This window comes from Stegostoma tigrinum, chromosome 4 (genome assembly GCF_030684315.1).
Source record: "Stegostoma tigrinum isolate sSteTig4 chromosome 4, sSteTig4.hap1, whole genome shotgun sequence".
In the NCBI taxonomy this organism is placed as follows: Eukaryota; Metazoa; Chordata; class Chondrichthyes; order Orectolobiformes; family Stegostomatidae; genus Stegostoma; species Stegostoma tigrinum.
Window position 1 is genome coordinate 118767313 of NC_081357.1, and position 23652 is coordinate 118790964.

Consider the following 23652-nt stretch of genomic DNA (forward strand, 5'->3'; position numbering starts at 1 on the left):
TGTTAAGGCTTCCTATCGATGGTCTAAGATTGTCACTTGATCCCAAGCCAGAGGTGAGTGATGCTAAAGGAGAAATCACAGGATAGTCGCCATGGGAGGGCTAATAGCGGGGGAGTAGGAGGTGGCAGCGATGGTAAAGGTGCCACTCTCATTGGTTTTTCCCATTCTCGATATGGCATCTCTCCATTGTGTACTGAGCAATAACCAAGGGATGTCCCGTGAACCCACAAGTCAGTGCTTTGATTAGATGTTGGTCTGGTAGTGCCATCCATGGGCTTCCCTGCCATGGATGTAATCTACTATAGCAGCCATAGTGTTGTTCCTTTCATGCACTCATCAATCATATGAAGCCATGTTATCACTTTAGCTCTACGTCCTCCTCCTGTCTACTTCTTTATTGCCTTAAGTGGGTTATTCATTTTTGTCAAGATCTTTATGTTTTGCAGCTTACAGTCTTAGCTATGTTCCCACAGAAATGGAAACATATGCCACCATTTTTACAGTACTGGCTACATTTCCCCATCAGTTTTGGAAAAAGTACTTATAGCTACATCTATGTTTTTTAAGTTATTAGAGTGCATTCAGTTATCGATATTAATTAAAGATAACAAAGTGTGGAGCTGGAAGAACGCAGCAGGCCAAGCAGCATCTCAGGAGCACAAAAGCTGACGCTTCGGGCCTAGATCCTTAGGGATTCTCCAGCATCTGCAGTTCCCATTATCACATCATCAATATTAATCAATTGTCTTGCATCATTGCAAATCTCTCAGGTGGTTTTGGCTGAATCTGCAGACATGACCATAGTCTGCATTGCAGACTATCTCAGTGCTTCCTTTCTAGGCCTGACTGAGGATTACTTCCCTTGCACGTTGAGGCATGACCATTGGTTAATGCACATGTGGTGTGTTGCCATGTGAGCTGCTGGCACATGGTGTAGATGTAGCATTAATGTAGCAGAGTGGCAAAACAGCAACATGTCTACTCCTTTGACTGAACACAGCTGACAACCATGCCCAGCTGCTGGATTTGTCTGTGCTAAACAGCTGGGTAATTCAGAAATTAACTGTGAGCCTTCAAGCAGCTGAGCACAAGGCCGGAGGTGCTGTGAACATCCAAGTAGGTGCAAAGTGAATGAATGAGAAGAGGACAGGCAAGATGAATTCTGATTCTGTCCTTGACGGATGTCTCCTCCTTCGTGAAATGGACAGAAGCAGCTTGCCGTGAAAGGTGCCAACACAGAAATGGAAAGTTTGAAGTGGGTCAAAGATACCAGGATGATGAGATGAGACTGGTAAATATCTAATGCTCTGTAATGGGGAATGGTGGCTATCTGGACTGCCCATGGGGCGTAACCTGAGATGTTGGTGACTGGTGTAAAAGCTGAGGCCTGATACTGATTTGACTTTCATACTGGGAATTATCGCCATCTTGTTTCTATCTGGAAAATTAGGGGATTGCATACAAATGTGACAAGATTGGGCCTGATGACATACAGATAGTTCTCTTGTCATTCACTAGTGAGATTCATTCTATCAGTCAAAACGTGGTTGCAAAATTGGGCTCTTGTGTTTTTTGACATCAAGAATCTAACTTTGTCTTATTACTCCCAATTGACTCATTTCCCACCTCGATCAGGGGCTGGGAAAACACTGCCCTATAATTTCTTTTTAAAATCTCTATCCAGTGAAATAGGAAATTTGTTGGAGACATACCAAGCACATTCAGGCCATTGTGTATAATTCTACAAGAATAAAGAAAAGTATAATGTAATGTGGGTTACCATCACAGGTGTCAGCTTATGTCAGTTGATAATGCATCGAGAATCCAAATGCTACTGTTTTATTAACATGCCACTTCCTGAAAGCACAGAGAAAATGTGATACTATCAAAGCCATTATCAGTCGAATCAGGTGCAACATGAAAGGTGAATGCCTATGATGTTTTTATTGTCAATTTTTCTTCCACCCATGCGATTAAATCAGAAATTATATTAATTGAACTTGCTGTTATTGGAATCTCACTGTGTAGAGTTTGACTGACTGTTCTGGTAGCAAATAATTGCAGGCTAAGGGTAATTGGTGGAAACTTGAGCCCATTCCCTTTGTATATTTGATGGCAGGGAGGCATTTAATCAAGTAGGAGGCTGGGAGTGGGCTACCCCCCTGTTGCCTTACCACTTTCACTCTGATAACTTAAAAAACATAGATGTAGCTATAAGTACTTTTTCCAAAACTGATGGGGAAATGTAGCCAGTACTGTAAAAATGGTGGCATATGTTTCCATTTCTGTGGGAACATAGCTAAGACTGTAAGCTGCAAAACATAAAGATCTTGACAAAAATGAATAACCCACTTAAGGCAATAAAGAAGTAGACAGGAGGAGGACGTAGAGCTAAAGTGATAACATGGCTTCATATGATTGATGAGTGCATGAAAGGAACAACACTATGGCTGCTATAGTATTGTTTATTGTTGTGGATATATGACATAAATGCTCAAATTTTCAAGGACAAATAAACTATGAAACGTTGTAATATAAGTTGTCATGCTGGCTGAATGGAGCAGAGGCCTTAGTGGATTCTCAGCAAGTGTCTACCCAATCATATGTTTGACTAAAATCTGTAATAACGGGACAGAAGAAACAAACATGGCTGTTGTAAAGTTACCTCAATAGCGGTAAGTCGGACAAGGAACCACAGTTGTATCAGTCCCAAGTCTATGCTTTCATCAGTAAGAGCTATCTCTCCAAGTTGGTCAGGATGGGGACCTACAGTCAGTCCAGGGTTTCTGGCAACTGAAACCTCCAGGAGTGTTATCAGAGATCACTACTCTGGTGGGGAAACCGAGGAAGTCAGCTGTAGGGATGAGAGGCAATTTGCTGGGTTGCACAGGGGTATTGATCCCAAAGCATAGAGAGGTCCAAACAAAGGTTGGGTTACCCTGAATCTGTGAATGAGACTTAGCAAGTCAGGCCCTAGATCACAAGGACACCACCAGCCACCTTTACCAGGCTGTAGATGTCAGCCTCACCCCATAGGGCATAAGAGCAGAAGTAGTCCATCCAGACCATTGAGGTTGCTATGCCATTTATTAATATCATGGCTGATCTGATAATCCTCAACTCCAGTTCATTGCCTTTCTCCTGTTTCCCTTGATTCCCTTACTGATTGTAAATCTAAATATTTCTTGGATATACCTAACAATTGAACTATAACAGCCTTCTGCAGTAAAGAATACCACAGATTCCAAGCAAATCCTCCTCTTCTTTGTCTTAAATGTGCAACCTCTCATTCTTAGATTATGGTCCTCGATTCTCCCACAAGGGGATAAAACTTTTCTGTATCTGCCCTGCCATATCCCGAAGCAATCTTATTAGTTTCAGTAAGGTCATCTTTCATTCTTCTAGATTCCATCAAGCACACACTCAGACCACTCAACATTTCCTCATAAGATAGTCTCTCTCAACTTGGTAACAGCCTTGTTATTCTTCTCTGGATTGCTTTCAAAACCAATATATATTTACTTAAATTAGGCTCTAAAACTGCTGATAGGATTCCAACCATAGTCTGACTATTGCCTTACATGATTTTAGCAAAACCATCATAATTTATATTTTTATATTCCATTATTTTTGAAATAAACATCATTATTACTTTTGCTTCCCTATGACACTCTGAACTGGGATGCTAGTTTTCTGCGACTCATGCTTAAGGACTTCCAAATCACTTTGTTCCCCAGCTTTTGCGGTCTTTCTCCATTTAAATAATCGAGCTCATAGATGAACGATCAAGAAGGGTGATTGATTTGATTTGATTTACTATTGTCACATACCTAGGCACAGTGAAAAGTTTTGTTTTGTGTGCAGTACAGGCAGATCATAACATACAAAGTGCATAAGGGTAATAGAACAGAGTGAAGAATACAATGTTATGGCTGTAGAGAAGGTGAACAAAGATTGAGATCAACATTACATTTAAAATTCAACAGGTCCATTCAGAAGTCTGATAGCAGCAGGGAAGAAGCTGTTCTTGAATTTGTTGGTCCATGTGTTTCAGCTTTTGTATCTTCTGCCCAACAGAAGAGGATGGAAGAGAATATAACTGGGTTGGGAGGTGTCTTTAATTATGTTGGCTGCCTTCCTGAGTCAACAAGAAGTGTAGATGGAGTCAAAAGATAGACCAGAGAGCATACAGTGATAATACAATGAAGTGGCTGTTGGATAGGGTTATGGTTAGGCCCACAATAAGCAGTTGAGGGCTGCACCTGTCAGATATTCCCTTTCATGAAAGGAATTTCTGTCATCAGGTTTTTCAGGGAAGAATAAGAAAATGGAAGTAGCCTAGAAATGCAGTGAGTTGAGCTCGTAATGAGATGCAAATACATTGAAATAAGATAATTACAACTCAATATTCTAAAATTACCTTTTCTAATTTAAGAAGAAAGTGACAAAAAAATTTTTAAGCTTTAGTACTCTAATTTTTTCATTCATATTGCATATTCCCAACTCTATTGGCTATTCCAAGGACCTGAAAATTGCATCATTAACATTATCTGCATTGTCCATTTTGTATTGATTTGAATCTTTTATTACTGAGTTTGTATCCTCACTAAAAGCTGTTCTGCCCTGCAAAATATGTAATCTGCTTTTCACTGGGACAGTTGTAAGAACACAGTTAAAAAGAAGAAATGTGATACTGAGAAGGGAATTTTAACCTCCAATGTATGGCATGAGTGCGGTGGGAAATATTGTGAGAATGAAAATGATCAGCTCTCGATATCAAGAAAGATTTTCCCAAATTTCGCCACTAACAGTAAAGGTTAACATTACTTTCCGTCTCAATCAGACCCCAACTCTTCTTATTTACATGTCACTTTCAATTTTCCCGTCCTCCACTGAGAAACTAAACAGTGTGAATGCCGAACAGCTCACTGGAAGCTCATCCCAGTAATTGCTTCTAATGCTTATTGATCCATATCCACCATTCTTGTCGATCTTTAATTCATACAACTTCGCATTGGAAAACCACCAGCCCCACCACATCATCATAGATGCTCCAGGGTAACAAGGATCATGTTGATCAATTCTTGATTTCTTGAACAGTTAGTTCTGTCACTGATATCCAGTTGCTCTGTGGGTCAGTAGGAAATGCCAAATAGTGTGCCTCCTGAATCATGTACCTCTACCACATCCATGGGCAAGAAATTGGCTGGTAATATAAACACACCCAGCACGAGGTTGGAATGATGCTATTGGATAAAATTGAATACGAGGAATATTTTGATAATTTGCTGCCATGTTATACAGATGGTAGTTGTTGTGAAAAGATTTTCTTGAATGGAATGCTTATCTACTGAGTGTTTACCTTTTGAGTGTCTTTTTACTGTAAATACAAGGCACACTAACTGTACTTTGCATGGGGATAAGCTGTGCCTTTGAGGAATCATAGAATAGAATCGGCTCCCTATAGTGTAGAAGCAGGCTATTTGGCCCATCAGATCCACACCAGCCCTCCAATGAGCATCCCACCCAAACCCACTCCACAACGCTATCCCTGTAACCCTGCATTTCCCATGGACAATCCACCTAGCCTACACATTTGTAGGTTGTGAGAGGAAACTGAGCACCCCACGAAAACTAGTGCAGACACGGGAAGAACATGCAAACTCCACACGGACAGCTGCCTGAAGTAGAATCGAACCCAGATCCCTGGCGGTGTGAGGCAACAGTGATAACCACGTAGCCACTGTGCCAGCCACAATACATATCATCGGTGCACTGAGCTGACCCCACAAAAGCTCCTCAGGGTATATTGGCCCGAATGGCTTCGCACAATAAAATTCTTTCCTGTTGCAGTTTATGTGGCTTTGATCTTATTGACCGTTGGCTATGCCACCTGTATTCTGCAGTTGGCTTTAGGTGTTTTTAGAGAAGTTGGTAAAACTCCGACTGGCCACCAGTTGGCGCAGATCAAGACAAGGCAGACTATGACCCAGTTCCCTCCCCCCGATCCCCCTCTCTGATGAAGGGTCTAGGCCCGAAACGTCAGCTTTTGTGCTCCTGAGATGCTGCTTGGCCTGCTGTGTTCATCCAGCCTCACATTTTATTATCTTGGAATCTCCAGCATCTGCATTTTCCCATTATCTCTGCAGACTATGACTGCCTTAGTATGACCGTTTACAAATAGGAACTAATGCTTTTTGACTGTTTAGCCATGCTTTTATCTGAAAGAGCTATGTATAAAAAAAAGTCTGCAACGTAAATCTTTTTAACAATGTTAAAATTTTTAAGGAATGTACCAAAGTCTTTTTCTTTCAAAATTTGAATTACATCCTTCACAATTAACAAAAAAATTGCTTATCAGAAATTTTGCACTGCCAGGGAAGTGCAGATGTTGAAAATGAAATATTGTTGTTCTTGAGGATTTTTATTACCCTTCTCATTTGCATTCATTACAAATGCTTGCTGAAGTAAAACAAAATCAAAGATAAAATTGTAGCCGGTCTTTATTGAAATTCAGAGCTGGGGCCTGAATGAGGCTGAGGGAAGCAAAAAGCCTCTTTGAGCTCAAGGTAACTCCAAGACGTCACAAGATGAGTAATAGAAATTCAGAAGCATGTCAATCCCCTGCATGGCAAATTCAAAAGGCTGGAACCTGAACCTGTCAGGTTATTGTACTTAGGAACACAGATGCAGAAACGTTACAATGCAGAAGGAAGTCTTTCGGCCCATTGTGCCTGTACTGCTTCTATTACCCAGTGCCAATCTCCTGCCTTTTCCCCATATCTTTGCAGACTGTTTCTATCCAATACCCTCTTGAATGCTTCAACTGAACCTGCCTCCACTACATTTCCAGGCAGTGCATTCCATATCCTAACGATTCACTATGAGAAAAACGAGTAAGAGCAACCACACCCTGTCAACCTTGTCCAGCCTGCTCATAACTTTGAAAAACTCAAGCAAATCTCATCTCAGAGATAATGGGAACTGCAGATGCTGGAGATTCCAAGATAATAAAATGTGAGGCTGGATGAACACAGCAGGCCAAGCAGCATCTCAGGAGCACAAAAGCTGACGTTTCGGGCCTAGACCCTTCATCAGAGAGACTTTTGCAGGCGAAGACGGCGGAAAAACTGCTCTATGTCCGACCGTGACTGGTATTCGTTGATGTGTGGTTGTAGGGGGACAAAGGTGAGCCCCTTGCTCAGGACTGACCGTTCGTCCTCAGTCAGTGGGAGGTCTGGGGGGATGGTGAAGATGCGGCAGGGCTCAGTGTGACTGTCTCCTCTGGGGTTGCAGGCTGTGGAGGTTGTGGGCGGAGCGATGAGGTCGTCGGCCGTGGGCGGGGTTCCGTCGGCCGTGGGCGGGGTTCCGTCGGCCGTGGGCGAGGTTCCGTCGGCGTCAGCTGTGGGCGGGGTTTCGCCGGCCGTGGGCGGGGTTCCGTCAGCCTCGACCGTGGGTGGGGTTCCGTCAGCGGTTGGAGTATCGGGGTGGGTGGCAGCAGCTGCGGTGAGGGTTGTGTGTGGGGTGTTGTACCTGGACGGGGAGCTGGTGACTGCAGCAGCGGTTCCGGAAGTTCTGTGGCCGGCGGAGGCGGATGTGACGTCATCGGTGGGGTCTCCGGCCGTGTCCTCATGGTCAATGGCGGCGGGTGCATGGTGGGGGAGGGGCAGGGACAGAGTCGGGATTTGGGAGGCGCAGGAATCCTCTTGTGGGTGGCAGGGGCCTGTGAGTTGGTTGTACTTACGATTTTTGGTGTCCAGTAAAGCTGAGTGGAACTGGGTGTTCAGTCTGTGGATCCTGCGGAAGATGAAAAACAGCAGGGGTCCTTTGCAGGTCTGGGAGAGGGAGGCTCTGAGCTGGGGCAGGCTGGATTGCAGTGCCTGGAGGTGCCGGCGCATGGCTGCAAGTGTCTGTTTCAGGACTCGCAGGGAGAACCGCTTCTGAAGGGTCTGAATGTTCTGGGTGTAGAGGTGGTCACGGTTGGGGCCAAATTGGGAAGGCTGAAATGTGGACTGTAGTCCCTTGGGGATGATCTGGTTCCTTTCTTCTGAGCTGAAAGTACCAAGCTCTTCAATCTATCCTCACAACTGAAATTTCTCATTCTTAGAACTATCTTGTATTCTTCACAGTGCATTCATATTTTTTCTATAATGTGGAAACCTCAACCATTCACAATACTCCAACTGAGATCTAACAAGTGTCTTGTTTAATTTCAACATCACTTCCTTATGCTTGTACTTTATACGCTATTGATAAATCCACAAGAACTATATGCTTTATTAACTTTTTGTTTATCTGATGAAGGTTCTAGGCCTGAAACGTCAGCCTTTGTGCTCCTAAGATGCTGCTTGGCCTGCTGTGTTCATCCAGCTCCACACTTTGTTATCTCGGATTCTCCAGCATCTGCAGTTCTCATTATCTCTGCTTTATTAACTGTTCCCTCCACTTGTCCAGCCACTCTCAATGATCTGTGCACAGATACATCGAAGTCCCCCTGCTCCTGCACGCCTTTAGAATTGTAACCTCTGTTTTATATTGTCTTTGAATGCTACCCTAAGGGTCTAGGCCCGAAACGTCAGCTTTTGAGCTCCTAAGATGCTGCTTGGCCTGCTGTGTTCATCCAGCTCCACACTTTGTTATCTCGGATTCTCCAGCATCTGCAGTTCTCATTATCTCTGATCAATGTTCTCACATTTCTCTTTCTTGAGCTTCATCGGACACCTGCTGCCCACTTCACCAGCTTGTCAGTGTCCTTTTGGAGTTCCACGCTGTCCTCTTCATAGTTTAAACTTCTTCCAAGTTGCATGACAATCAACCAGCTAAATCAGTTCTTTAAAGGAGACCAGAGGAGTGACCTATCACTGGTGACTGTGTAGAACAGATAAATAAGAAGCTGAATAAAAGCAAAATACCACAGATACTAGAAATCTGAAACAAACAGAGAAAAGGCTGAAGAAGCTCAGCAGCTGTGGCAATTCTGAAGAAGAGTCATACCTTACCTGAACCACGAACTTTGTTTTTTGTCTTCCGATGCTGCCGTACCTGGTGTGTTTCTCCAGCATTCTTTGCAGTTGTTTGTGAAATGACTAAGAGGGCTTGAGGTGGACAGGCAGAGAGCAAGAAAGCAATGATTTACTTCAACAAGAGGCATTGTTTAAACTAAATATCTCCAGTGTGAGACTGAGGAAGTTTTGTCACTCTTTTTCAAGCAGCCTGGACTCAGGATCACAGGGGAAAGTTTGAGTACCACATCTGAACAAGCAGAAATTGTAAAAGTTGATGCTGATTTCTGCAAACTTTGCATTGATATTTCTATTAAACATTGTGATGAGATTTTGCCAAACATCCAGACGGTTCAAACGAACATATAAGAGAGTTTATTTATGAGGAGATTCTGGCAGCTAGAGAAAGACAGTAATTAATCCACATGGTTAAGTGAGAACGGTAGAGAAAAGTATGGCATTTTGATTTTCAAGTGCCTTTTTTGACCAAAATAGGCAAAAGTAATTCTTAAGGCAAAAATAACTACCTAACTATTTTAGTCCCATTTCACAGCACTTGGGCTATAGCTTTGTATGCCTTGGCAGGTATTGTCAGTATACATTTATGTACTTCTTAAATGTTCTCAATGTTTCTGCCTCTACCACCCTTACAGGCTGCCACCTACCCCTGGGTGAAGAAAAATGTCCTCACACCCCTTCTAAGCCTCCTGCTCCTTACCCTCATCAATGTCCCTGGTTATTCATCCTTCTACCAAGAGGAAAATCCATGCTCCTCAAAATTTTATATATCTCAATCATGTTACGCACCACCCCACACCACTCTTTCAGTCTCCTGTTCTCCAAGGAAAACACCCCCAATCCATTCGATCTTGTCTCCTAACGAAAACTCTCCAGTCCAGGTAACATCCTGGTAAATCTCCTCTGCAATGTCTCCAGTGTTACCACATCCCTCCAATAATATTAACTTCAGAACTGCGGGAAATAGCAAGGGCGTAACCAACCTTTTATACAATTCCAGCATGACATCCCTGATAATCAACTCTAACCCTCAGCTAATAAAGACAAGTATCCCATGTGTCTTCTTAGCTCTGCTATCTTAAAGGACTGGTTGATTGAAATAGTTTGTTTGCAGGCAAAGGGACCTCTGGCAAGTGGGAGGCCTTTAAAACTGTGATAGCTAGAGTTTAAGGTCTATATGTTCTTGTGAGGGTGAAGGGCAAGGTTGGCAAGAGTAGGGAACCCTGGATGACAAGAGATATTGAGGCATTGATCAGAAAAAAAGAAAGAGGCGTGGCTCAGAAAGAGACAGCTGGGATCAAGGGAATCCCTGGAGGTACATTGGGGATGCAGGAGTTTTCTGAAGAAGGGCAAAAAGGGGGCACAAGATAGCTTTGGCTGAGAAGATTAGAGTGAATTCAAAGAGATTCTTTAAATATATTAAAGAAAAAAGAATAATTAAAGAGAGAATAAGACCCCTCAAGGCCAAAGTGGGCATGTATGTGTGGAACTGTAGGAGATGGGTGAAGTCCTCAATGAATATTTTCCCGCTGTATTTACCATGGAAAAAGACATGAAGATTTGGGAATTTGGGAAGTTAGTGGCAATATCTTGGGAATAGTCCATATCACAGTAGAGGAGGTGTTGGAAGTATTAGAATGTATGAAGGTAGATATATCTCCTGGTCCTTATCAGATATATACAAGAACCCTACAAGAGGCTAAAGAAGAAATTGCGGGGGCCTTGGCTGATATATTTGCATCATTGTTAGCCACAGCTGAGGTCCTGGGAGACAGGAGGGTAGTGAATATTGTGCCTTATTCAAGAAGGACTGCAAAGAAAAATCTGGGAATTATAGACCAGTAAGCTTAATATCTGTGACAGTTAAGTTATTTGAGAAGTTTCTGAGGGATAAGATATACATGCATTTAGAAAGACAGGGTTTGATTAGGAGTAGCCAGCATGTTCATGTTTGGGATATCATGCTGACAAATTTGTTAGAGTTCTTTGAGGAAGTGACCAGGAAGGTTCATGAGGGGGTCAGGATGGTAGACATGGTTTATATGGATTTCAGTAAGACCTTTGCTAAGATTCCACATGGCAGTCTGCTCCGGAAGGTTGGATCACATAGAACCCAGGGAGAGATGGTAAACTAGATACACAATTGGTTTGATGATAGGAAGCAGAGGGTAATAGTGGAAGGATGCTTGTCGGGCTGAAGGCCTGTAATCGTGGTGTGCCTGAGGGATCACTACTGGGCCCGTTGTTGTTTGTTATCTATATCAATGATTTAGATGAGAACGGACAAGGCATGAATAGTAAGTTTGCAGATGATATTAAAATAAGCAATATCATGGACAGTGAGCAGTTATCAGAAATTGCAGCAGGATCTAGATCAGCTGGGGATGTAGGCCAAGAAATGGTAAATGTAGTTTAATATAGATAAGTTTGAGGTATTGCATTTGGAAAGTCAAATCAAGGTAGGAGTTTCATAGTGAATGGTAGGGCCTTGAGGAGTGTAGTGTAAGAGAGGGACTTTGGAGTTTTATTCTATATTTATTCATGGGATGAAGGCGTCGTTGGCTAAGCAGCATTCATTGCCCATCCCTAATTGCCCAGAGGCCAGTTCAGAATCAACCACATTGATGTCGGTCTGGAGTTGCATGTAGGCCAGACCAGGTAAGGATGGCAGTTTCCTTCCCTAAAGGACATTAGTGATCCAGGTGGATTTTTCCGACAATCAACAATGGATTCATGTTCATCATTAGACTGTTAATTCCAGACATTTTTTATTTCAAATTCCACCATCTGCCATAGCAGGATTCAAACCCGGGTCTCCAGAACATTATCTGGGTCTCTGGATTAACAGCCCAGCAATAATACCACTAGGCCATTGCCTCCCCATTAGGCGCACGGTTCTCTGAAAGTGGAGTCACAGATAGACAAGTCAGTGAAGAAGGCTTTTGGCACACTAGCCTTCATCAGTCAGAGCATTGTGAAAAGATGTTGAGAAGCCATGTTGCAGTTGCCCAGGACGTTCTTGAGGTCGCACTTGGAGTATTGTGCTCAGTTTTGGTCACCTTCCTATAGAAAGGATGTTATTACACTGGGATGAGTACAGATGAAATTTACACTGATGTTGCCAGGGCTCAAGGGACTGAGTTATAGGAAGAGAAAGACAAGCTAGGACTGTTTTCTTTAGAGCATAGGAGACGGAGGGGGGATGTTACAGAAGGGTGTAAGATCATGAGAGGCATGGATAGGGTGAATGCACTCAGTCTTTTTTTCCCAGAGTTGGGGAACCGAGGATTAGCAGGCATCAACTTAAGGTAAAAGTGGGGAAAATACATGGGAATCTGAGGGGCAACTCTTTTACAGAGGGGGTGGTATGCCTATGGAGTGAGCTGCAAGCAGAAGTGATTAAACTGGATACATTAATAACATTTAAAACACATTTGGACGAATACATGGAAAAGAAAGGTTTAGAAGGATATGTTTCAAGTGCAGGGAAATAGGCTGAGCCTGTCTCCATGCTGTAGGACTTTATGAAATATAGAATCATGGAATCAAGGAATTCCTGCATATGGGAGCAGACTATTTGGCCCACATTTACCCTCCAAAGAGAACCCCAGCCAGACCTAGCCCCCCCAAACTATCCCTGTAACCCTGAACCTGTCAGAAGAGAGCCTTGTGGCAGAGGTCTAATGGGCAGAATTCTACAACCAATGGTAAAAAACATTTCAGACCTGGAAAGTGAAGCGCAGTAGCAAGTGTGTTCTATACATTTCATGGTGTTGGAGCTCTAATCATACCAGGACAACTAAAAATCATATTGAGTACCAATAATTTGTAGGAGCGATATGATGTCAAGGTTCAGCGAGAGCAGACATTGAAGCCTCTGTCAGTAAATCCATCGGAGTCAAGCGAAAATGTTCAAAACAAACGGCACAGTTTACAGACTGGGAAACCTAGAAGTAAATAGACAGCAGTTTACAGGCTCAGAAAGCTAGAAGTCAATAAAGTACTTCGAGCTTAGATCGAGCTCCACTGACATAGCAATTAAGCACCATAATGTATAGCTACAGTATGGAAATCATGGGCCACAGCAACAATTGAAAAGAATGTCACAGATCCAAGAACATCACAAAGCCAGAATGAAGGGCCAATTTAGAGGCCTAAGCAGACAAAATCTAATAGAAAAAGTAATTTTGGAGACTGTTGAGGCCTTAGAAAAGAAAACGCCTATTATTTAAACTGCAGAAAGGGCAGGAGGCATTTTTTTAAGCTGCTTGCAGCAGGATTCATCCGGGGAAAAAAAGCACTTTGTATTAAAAGAGATTATTAATAGCACATGAAGACATGAAATTTGTCAAGGGAAATCAGTTCAAGGAACAAAATTAATTTTATAGTGGCACAAACAATTGGATTCATGAGTAAAACACTTAGAAAATGGGAATTATTTATTCAGGTTGAGACAGATGGAATTCCCAGAGGAAAGCTGTAAAAAAAAGCCGATGATCCATTTTACTTCTAGTGGGAATCCTCCATTTAACTCATAAAAGGCAGAAATCCTCCATCTTGATTACATAAGGGAGAGTGGAACTTCCTATATAGCAATACACAGTAAGTGAATTGTTACACTGCAGAATGGAATACCTTTGAACCAAGGCAGATAAATAATCACTTTGGAAAGATAAGGCAACAGAAATAACATTGCCAAAAAGATTCATTTCTGGGTACGGGCTGAAAGGAATACAGAATTAGAAATAAGATAACAAAGTGTGGAGCTGGTTGAACACAGCAGGCCAAGCAGCATCTCAGGAGCACAAAAGCTGACGTTTTGGGCCTAGACTCTTCATCAGAAAGGGGGATGGGGAGAGGGAACTGGAATAAATAGGGAGAGAGGGGGAGGCGAACCGAAGATGGAGAGAAAACAAGATAGGTAGAGAGGAGAGTATAGGTGGGGAGGTAGGAAGGGGATAGTCCAGTGAAGATGAACAGGTCAAGGAGGTGGGATGAGGTGGTAGTTAGGAAATGGAGGTGCGGCTTGAGGTGGGAGGAAGTGATGGGTGTGAGGAAGAACAGGTTAGGGAGGCAGAGACAGGCTGGGCTGGTTTTGGGATGCAGTGGGTGGAGGGGAAGAGCTGGGCTGGTTGTGTGGTGCAGTGGGGGGAGGGGACGAACTGGGCTGATTTTGGGATGCGGTGGGGGAAGGGGAAATTTTGAAGCTTGTAAAGTCCACATTGATACCATTGGGCTGCAGGGTTCCCAAGCGGAATATGAGTTGCTGTTCTTGGCATCATTGTGGCACTGCAGGAGGCCCATGATGGACATGTCATCTGAGGAATGGGAGGGGGAGTTGAAATGGTTCGCGACTGGGAGGTGCAGTTGTTTGTTGCGAACCGAGCGGAGGTGTTCTGCAAAGCAGCCCCCAAGCCTCCGCTTGGTTTCCCCAACGTAGAGGGAGCCACACCGCGTAGAATGGATACAATATACCACATTGGCAGATGTGCAGGTGAACATCTACTTGATATGGAAGGTCATCTTGGGGCCTGGGATGGGGGTGAGGGAGGAGGTGTGGGGGCAAGTGTAGCACTTCCTGCAGTTGCAGGGGAAGGTGCCGGGTGTGGTGAGGTTGGAGGGGAGTGTGGAGCAGAAAAGGAAGTCATGGAGAGCGTGGTCTCATTATCACAGAATTAGAAATATTGGGTTAAAAAAAACTTGTTGTATCGAGTTGCTTCCAAATTAAGTACTGAATTAGAGACTGAACAGGTGAATATGCTATTGTACTCTGAACTTCAGTTGATGACTTTGTGGATCACCCAGAGGAAGAAGAAGGAACAGATACTTTTGATTACTTTCTATAAGCCTTTGACAATTATTTTTAAAGCCAGAACACAAGAAAAATTCTGGAAAGAGGATGTGATTTACTATCATTGCATGTACTGAGATACAGTGAAAAGTATTGCTTTGTGTGCTATCCAGGCAAATCATACCTTACATAAGCACATTAGAGTAGCAGAACAGAGTGCAGAATATAGTGTACGGCTACAGAGAAGGTGCAAAGAAAAATCAACTTTAATATATGAGAGGTTGATTCAAAAGTCTGTTGACAGTAGGGAAGAAACTGATCTTAAAAATGTTGGTATGTGTTTTTAAACTTCTGTACCGTCTGCCCAATAGAAGAGGGTAGGAGAGAGTATAACTGGGGTGGAAAGAATCTTTGATTGTGATGGCTGCTTTTCTAAGGCAACGGGAAGTGTAGATGGAGTCAATGGACAGAAGGCTAATGTGTGTGATGGACTGGGCTGTGTTCACAACTCTCTGCAGTGTCTTGCGGTCCTGGGCAGAGCTGTTGCTGTACCAAGCTGTGACGCATCCGAATAGGATGATAAAAATTAGTACGAGTCATTGTGGATATAGCAAATTTCCTTAGCCTTCTGAGGAAGTAAAGGCTTTGTTGTGCTCTTATGACTGTCACGTCAACATCGATACCTAGGGCAGATAGCTGGTGCTATTTGCTCCTAGGAGCTTGAAATTCTCGACCATCTTCAACTCATCACCATTGATGCAGACAGTGTGAAAAGCTCAGAATTTTGGGGAATCCATAGATAATTTTACAAATTATCTGGAGAAATGTGACTATGAAGGTTTAAGGTAAAACTTCAAAAAGAAAATGATGTTGTTGGAATCGCTGATGAGTCACTGCCAATTTATTACAGTTAAAATAAGATTTGACTCTAAAGAAAACCATTTAGATTGTCAGTGATACAAAAGTCTGGAGCAACTTTGATCAATGTTAAAAGAAGAGGATCAACCTCATCTCAGATGATAAACAGAATCCACTCAGTTGTCCATAATTGGCTATTCCTTAAAAAATTGCTCCCTGACTTTAGTGAATTTGATACCTTCCACCTTTGGACAAAGATCAGTCAAAGCACATATGTATGTTCAACGGTGAAAATCATTGATTGCGATGTATGTGTTTTTTTAACTATCTGAGGACCCTTATGTTGTTGAGTAGCTTGTAACATTCCTTTAAACTTAAGCATGATACCTCCTGGATCATGTGGTTGCACTTCTGTAAGTTGGAAACAATATCGCTACAACTATCTGACAATATAGTGGCACCCACTCCTGTATCAAACTTAAAAGTTAGTGAGAATTCCATTGACGAAAATATCTTGCCATAAGGCTAGATTTATTTTTCATAGGAATACCTTTTTGCCATTTCTTCTATTACTGTCTGTCCTGCCTTATTATCTTCTTTGCGCAAGTAGCTATTTGCCTGCTTGATGTTCTGTGACTGAGGCCTACATTTTCTGAAAGTGGCTTATTATTCCACACATAAAGCATTATTTTTAACAGCTGTGTACTGCATATATCTGTGAGGTTTTTTTTGCTCCATAGCACTGACAGTGGTTGTCAGTATCTGGTGTGTATCCTACCCCCTGCACTGACTTCTCACAGGTGTCATAAAGGATTCTGTATCGATCTGAGTTGGAATCATATTACCAATCTTCACTGTTGCTGGGTCAAAAACCTGGAACTAGCGGCCCACCACAAAACCAAAAGCACTGAGGGTCTACCCACATCGCATGAAATGGTTTGGTTCAAGAAGGCAGCCCACAGCTATCTTTTCAAGAACATTAAGAAGCAGACAGTAAACGCTGGGCCAGCTAACAATGTTCGAATCCCATTAAAGGTCAATGAAAAATCCCTTTCTCAGTCGCAATAAGATTACAGTTGACAGACCCAGGAAAACAAAGTGTGGCTGTGCAGGTCGCGAATTGGTGCAAATGCTATTTTTTTCATAATAATAGCAGCATAATTGTTGATTAAATTTAAGTCCCTAATGTCTGGAATCATCTCTGCTGGTTTTGTGCGTGTTCTCTAATGATTAGGTAACCAGAAATATACAGAGGAAAGATAGGATTTGAGCAGTGTTTTATAAAAAAGCATAAATGCGTAGTTCATCCTTTTGGTAATGTAACCCACTAACATACTTGCCTTTTTAGCTGTTGTGAGACACTGTGCTAATGGTTTTATAGATTTAACCACTATAATTCTTTAGTCACTGCATTAACCATGTGAAAATTGCCACTAGCAAAATGTCAGCCCTTTTTGCACTTTGCCCATTTTCTTATCAATTAACCAGCTGAACGTCCACACTACCTTGCTCATTGTTTACATGCTAATTATTTGATATTTATTGAATTATTTCAGTGACCTAATGGTCTGACTCTCTTGAAAGATCTCAGGAGGGGGGATAGGAATGATTAATCCTTATTAATTAAAAAAATAAGTTTATGGTTTTGTAGTCTGAGGAAAAACTTTGATCCATTTGGAATGTTTTCCAGTTGAAGAACTGTGTCATTTGTTTGCATTATTCTATATATTTATCCTTCCTCCTATTCTACGTTTGCAAGCTTATAGGGCTTATTCGTTCAAGTTTTGCTCAATCATTGATTGGGAATGTAATGTCCTTTGTGTGCACAACCTCGATCTACAAAATCCTTCTTCCTATTGTTATGTAGTTGTTATAGGTTTATGTTAATTCTCTCAATTTAAAATTCCCGATTCTACAATTATAAGGGACGCAGCCTTTGTAAACTTTTCATGTAGTAAGTACGTCTATCTATCTATTGTGTGATTACACAGATTCAGTTCTGTACATTCCCATTTTCCATTTTGCAAACAACAGAGAAACTGTCTGGATCCATTCAATCTGCTTTTAGTTTCAAAATTTCAATGTTTTTTCCTGTTTAATTGTAAATAATATTAACTCAAAGTTTTACTCAGAATTAAGACGGAATACTGGATTTGGGGAATTAAATTCTAACCTTTCATACAGTTGATATTTACTCCACTTTTACAATAATATCAAATGAACCAATGCACAAAAGGTCATTAGAAATGCAAGAATATTCATGAGATTTCCTACTTCCAAACATTTTCCATCTGAAAGGTTTTCATTTATCGCCAGCCACTATTTTCAACTTTCTACTATAGATTTCTTAAACTTTATTTTAATCCAATGAACAGTTTGCCTATTTCACTGGTTTACTTTATCTTTATTCAGTATTTTCACTCCATTGCTGAATTTTATGTTTCCTTGCAATGTTACGATCATTGGATTCTGGATTCTGTCCACGCTTATATCATCATTAATTTACAGATTTGGAACAGGTCATTCTCATTGGTCCCTCTACAAATGCAATGAAGAAGCAAAATTGTAACACCATGGCCACTGTATATTCCAGGTGATGTGTGTTTATTGACTGCCATAGATGGTGTACAAGACACTTGCAGAAAAAAAATGCGTCATATAATTGCAGCAAGCCAAGCAGTGAATAAAAGTGCAATTTCATTTCTCCAAGTATACCCTTTCTCCTAAAACTCAAAACTCATCATAAACATACACAATCATATGCAATTACAAAGCACACAGGTACCCAATGTACATGGTCAGAAAGAAAATGATTGTTTATGAACAGAATAATGTGTTAACCTGAGTCAGTTCCACTTTTTTTAGTCTCCTCACATGTATTGCATTAGGTTGAACGTTATGTTTTGTTTAGCTAAGTGTCAGTTGCATTGAGGGTTGCTCATTGTGAAGCCTTTCTCACCAGATCTTCACAAACAAGCTTCATTCAAGACCGAACTCTATGGAACACTTTCATCCAAATTTGCCCCATCTTAGCAAACACCATACCCAGAACAACTTACTACTGTCAAGAAATTATGGAATTACCCAGCATCCCTAGTGAAGGAGCCATATTTAAAAGCTGTTGTGCAACCATACAAGTAGTGTTCATCCACTGTGTCATACATGGCTCCTGATAGTTGCCACAAAGTGGCAGACAAAATAAATTTGGCACCTAATGGTCCTGATGGATAGAATGGTACAGAGGCAAGATGTCCCATTCATTAAGGACTAGAAGCGGATGTTGGGGAATCAGCTGATCCAAGGTGTCACTTTGGGTCAGTGCAGCCTCAACTGCCTGGAAGCAACATAACAACGTAGCAAGTACATCATAACCTTGTCCACTCTGCCAGATTAAATGCCACCACCTTCTTTCTGATATCTCACAGTTACTCTCTCTCATTATATTAGTGCTACTGTACCCACCTTGTTTTTTTCTCCTTTTCTTTCTTTATTCATTAACAGGATAAGGGTTTCACTGTCTATGCAGCATTTATTGCCCATCCCTAATTGTCCAGAGGGCAGTCGGGAGTCAACCACATTGCTGTGGGTCTGGAGTCACATGCAGGCCAGACCCAGTAAGAATGGCAGTTTCCTTCCCTGAAGGACATTAGTGAATAAGGTGGGGCTTTCCTGACAATCGACACACGATCATAACTAGATTCTTCATTCTAGATATTTCATTGACTGCAAATTCCACCATCTGCCGAGGCGGGATTCGAACATGAGTCCCCAGAACATTACCTGGGTCTCTGGAGTAATAGTCTAGAGATAATACCACAAGGCCATTGCCTCCCTCTAAGACTTACGCTCTATCACGCTGACTATTGCTTGCAACATCTTCCCTTACTAATATCGACACCATTAATCATGCTTACCTGGAGTACACACTTGGCTGAGCCAATTCCTAAACAGCATCAACAGTAACAACAGTTTCACTCACATTCATTTTCCATAATACTGCCATTCTATCATTTCATGTTAGAAACAGCCCACGATAAGACAGAAAGAGATAAAACAGTTTGGTGTGTCACCCAATACAGACAATATGTGGAGAGCACGTTGCCTCTTACCACCCATGCTCTGGTAAGAGATCCTGTCCTTGCCTTAATGTGTTGGAATGCCCCGGCTCAAAGCTACTTTCCTTGTCTTAACTGAGAATTGGAAAACAATTGTGACAAGCTTCCTGGCTTTGTGTCTGCATTGAGCGGCATAATAATACAGCAGTATTATAAGTCAAATCTTTCTGGCTGAGGGGTCAATGTGCAAAAGGTCAAAGGAATGCAAGGCTGTGAGCATCAAGGTAGGTAAGAATGAGTGAGTGTAATGAGAAGATGTTTCCACGAGTAGGAGGAACTAAGACAATAGGGCACAGCCTCAGGGTGAAGGGACGGCTCTTGGAGCTGAAATGAAAAGGAATTTCTTCAGCCACAAGGTGGTAACTCTGTGGAATTTATTGCCACAGAGAGTTGTGGATTTAGACTTTGACAATTGTGTCAAATATGATAGAAAGGTTCTTGATTAGTAAGGGGATCAATAGTTGCAGGGAGAAGGCAGGGAAATGGGGTTGAAAAATATATCAATCAAATAAATATGATTGAAAAGAACAGAAAATGTGATGGGCTGAATGGCCTGAGTATGCTCCTGTATCTTATGATCTTATGAGAGCTTGTGAACAGCTGGAGATGCAGCCTGAGCCAGTCCATGAGCTGGGAACATCTACCAGAGCTCAATGTGTCTACAATGATATTTGCTGGTGCAGCATTGAAGTATAGAAAAATCCTGTAAGAGAATTGAGATGTGCCAAGAGGCTTCTTAAAGGCTGGCACAATTTTGATGTCAATGCCCATAGAAAAAGTATATCTGTGGCTGGTGCCCATGGAGCATGCCCGGAGATGTAAGTACCTGGTGTCCAACACAGAGGTCCTCCAGAGCAAGAGGCAAGCTGTTGTCTCCAGATATCTGCTTTCGTTTGTTTGTCAAGAATTCTCGATATCATGCTTGTTTGGCTCATTCAGTAAGATAGGACGGCGAATACTAACGAGGCATATTGTGGTGTTTTTTTAAGTCATTTAACAAGCTATTTTATCATCCAATTTGGCAACGTGCTGCTGCCTTGTGAGAAACTCACTTCATAACTCTTCAAATGCAACAATTGACTCCCAACATTAAGATTTTCCTCACTGGACATCTTAAGTGAACCTGCCTCAAATCTAACTATGGCCCACATCACTTAGGTCCCGATGAGATTCTGCCCATTTTGTTTAAATCGTGCAGGTCTCCTAAAATTACCTGTGTGCATTGCTATTAACTAATTAATAAGAAAGACTGTAAGGAGAACCCTGGAAACTATAGACCCATGAGTCTGGCATAGGTAGTCAGTAAGTCGTTGGAAGTGACTCTGAAAGATAGGATTTACATGCATTTGGAGGAGCAAGGATTGATTAGAGACAGTCAATATATTTTTGTGCGAGGAAAATCATGTCTCACAAACTTGGTTGAGTTTTTTTGATGAAGCAACTGAAAATATCGATGAGGGCAAAGTGGTAGACATAGTTACCTAGACTTTAGTGAAGCCTTTGACAAGGTTCCACGTCATAGACTATTTAGTAAAGTTATATCACTTGTAATTCATGCTGAGCTTGCAAATTGGATGCAAAATTGGTTTAATGTTAAGAAATAGAGGGTGGTGGTGGAAGATTGTTTTACAAACTGGAGTCCTGTGACGAGTGGTGTTCCACAAGGATTGGTACTGGTCCCATTTTTATATGTCATTTATATAAATGATATGGAAGAGAATATAGGAGGCTTGGTTAGCGAGTTTTAAGATGACACCAAAATTGGTGTTAAAGTGGACAGTGAAGAAGGTTATCCAAGATTACAAAGAGCTTTTGATCAATTAGGTCGATGGACTGAGGAGTGGCAGATGGAATTAATTTGCATTAATGTGAGGTATTGCATTTTGGTAAAATAAACAAGGACAGGACTTTTACAGTTTATGGCAGGGTCCTAGGTAGTGGAGTAGAACAGAGAAACGCAAAGGTTCAGATGCATAATTCTTTGAAATTTGTGTCACAGATAAACAGTTGTTATGATGGCATTTGGCATATTTGCCTTCATTGCTCAGATCTTTGAGTATAGGAGCTAGGATGTCATGTTGAGATTATACAGAATGTTGGTGAGGCTACTTTTGGAGTACTGTATGCAGTTCTGGTTGCCTTGTTATAAGAAGAATATTATTAAACTGGAGAGGTTTCAGAAAAGATTTATCAGGATGTTGCCAGAATAGAGGGTTTGAAATATAAAAAATAGAATGGAAAGACTGGGATTTTTTTCACTGGACCATAGGAAGTTGAGGTGTGACCTTATTCAGGTTTATAAAATCATGAGGGGCATTGATAACATGAGTGACAAAGGCCTTTTCCCTAGGTTGGGGGAAGTTCAAAACTAGACCATACATTTTTAAGACAAGAGGACAATGATTTAAAAAGGACATGAGGGCAACTTTTTTAAGCAGAGAGTGGTTTGTGTTTGGAATGAACTGTCAGAGAAAGTGATAGATGCAGGTACAATTACAAAGTTTAGAATACATTTGGATTAGTATATGAATAAGAAATGTTTGGAGGATCTGGGCCAAGTGCAGGCAGGCACGACTAATTTAGTTCGGGAACATGGCCAGCACGGACTGAATGGACCAAAGGGTTTGTTCCCATGCTATCTGACTCTATGACTCTAGTGTCTTGACATCTGCTCGTTCCTAGAAAAAGGTTCCTTCTCCAAGGAGTACCATTCCTGCTTTGAGTACTATTACTAATTATTGTTGCTCATCCATTTCTGTTGTTGGGAAATGGTGAACCTCAGGAACTGATAGTCATTCTGTTCTCTGGGCAGGTGGTGAAGTCACTTCTTCCTGATCAGCTACCTGCCTCTCTACTTGTACATAGATGTCCACAGCTGTGATGATATATCTGGTTATTCATTTTCACTGCATACAGTTAAGTTGCCATAAAATTCTCAGCTTCCAACAAGGGCTAAATTTTGGTCAGAGCATTGAACCTTTTCATTTGACTGGCTCTTCAATGTTAAGCTCTTGACAAAGTGAAATTTCTGTCAATTTATCTTGATTTTGTTACTCACATCCATTACTACTTCTGATTTCAGTATATTTTTGCTGTTTGTTGAGTAGTTTGTTTGCAGCATGACATTGGTCAATGTTCAGGACTTACTTCCCATAGCTTCAGTCATTGTGTTTCTCTGCTCAAGAATTGCCTTGTCCAAGACTGTGTAGAATTTGCTCAATTTCTTCACGAACCCTTTGATATTTTCGTTGCTGTCTCAACCTTTCCATTTGACTGAGAATGATGTGAAGATGATGAATGATGTTGTATTTCCCCAAGCCTTTATGAAGTGGATGAATTCTTCACTCATAAACTGAGAGCCAATGCATTCATCACAATGTCGAGTACAGGATACTGCCTGAAGTGTGCTTTCAAGCATTATACAATCCCACCGTTCACTAATGTCAGTTTCTCTAACTCTGTAGTCAGCATGTTAATTGCAAAACCGAAAAGGTTTAATCCAAGCTTCAGTGATGATCTGTGTGAGGTGTCATGTGTCAAAGCAGCTTCTGAGCTTGCTTAGCTTGGCTTTTCTTTACAAACATTGCACTGGCTGATGTGATCACTAATTACATTGCTTATATTCAGCCAGTAAAGGACTTCTCTTGTGTCTCTCTGACTAGCCTTAAATCCATGGTGATTTCCATGACTGCACTTTGGAATCTCTTTTCTCATCTTCTCAGGGATAATGACTCTATTTCCTTTGCACAAGACGCCAGCTGGATCTATAACTGCCTCTGTATGCCCAGTATTCTCCTATAATGATAGATCTGTCCTTGATGTTTTGGGCCACCCTTGCATCACTGCCTCCTGCAGCTGTTGGAAACTT